The sequence below is a fragment of the Propithecus coquereli genome, unplaced genomic scaffold, assembly GCF_000956105.1.
Source record: "Propithecus coquereli isolate 6110/MARCELLA unplaced genomic scaffold, Pcoq_1.0 Scaffold633, whole genome shotgun sequence".
Classification (NCBI taxonomy): Eukaryota; Metazoa; Chordata; class Mammalia; order Primates; family Indriidae; genus Propithecus; species Propithecus coquereli.
In genome coordinates, this window is record NW_012152319.1 from 706,527 (window position 1) to 707,669 (window position 1,143).

A 1,143-nucleotide genomic window follows, 5' to 3' on the forward strand; every position below is an offset into this window, starting at 1 on the left:
GCAGGGCCAGAGCCGGGCTCTCACTTCCAGCCCAACATCCCTTTCCACGTGCTGTTTCAACGTTGCATGTGAACTGCTGGGGGCTCCACAGATTTATAGTGTAGAGCCACACGTGCGGGCCCTCCTCTCTTCCAGCTGTTACCTGTACTTCACAGTGACTGTTCTAAACCCTCATCACTAAACCTTTCTAGCTACCTCCCTCCTTGTCCCCCCTCCCAACCCCTGGCCTCAGTTCTTCACAGAAAAGAGGCAGTCTTGCTTATCTTTGTCCTCACCCAATTTCATTTTCTTCCCTTCGATCTAGTAAAGTAGTCCCACTTTCTCCGGAATTTTTCTTTATTATCTCTTCTTTCTCCTGTTTTTTCTTTTTTTTAGTGCAGTATATGACTTTCAATCTGTATTTTCAACCACTAAGATCCCAAGAACCTAGCACTATCTTTGGTATATAATGGGTATTCAACTATTTACCAAATGAATGAACCCTTTTCTTCATTGAGAGAAACATCCCAGACAATTTCTGCGTTTCTTTCTAACAGCTTGCCTGGCTGGTGGTGGCTCTTCATATTTGGTTCTGTGCATAGCTCATTTATTCCAAGCTGTTTCTAGTGCCTTCTTATAAATTAGGTAGTGATTTTTGTTTTTAACTTCAAAGTATAACCACTAGTCAACTCGCTATGTGATCTCTAGGCTGTTATGGTGTAAGGGACATAGATAGCTTAAGTCATGGTAGACTTTTTTGTATTCAACATTGAAATGTGGCTTAGTTAATTAAAATCATAACTTTTGACGGGGTGCAGTGGCTCATACCTAAAATCCTCGCACTTTCGGAGGCCAAGGTGGGAGGATCATTTGAACCTAGGAGTTCAAGACCAGCCTGAGCAACCTAGTGAGATCCTGTCTCTACAAAAGATACAAAAATTAGCATGCCCCTATAGTATTAGCTGCTTGGATTGCTGAGGCAGGAGGATCACTTGAGCCCAGGATGAGGTTGCAGTGAGCTATGATGATGCCACTGCACTCTAGCCTGGGCAACAGAGCAAGACCCTGTCTTAAAAAAAAAAAAATCGTGACTTTTATTTTTGAAGTAATACAATATTTATCTTGCAGGGTTAAGCAAAATAACACATTTACTTCTTAATTACA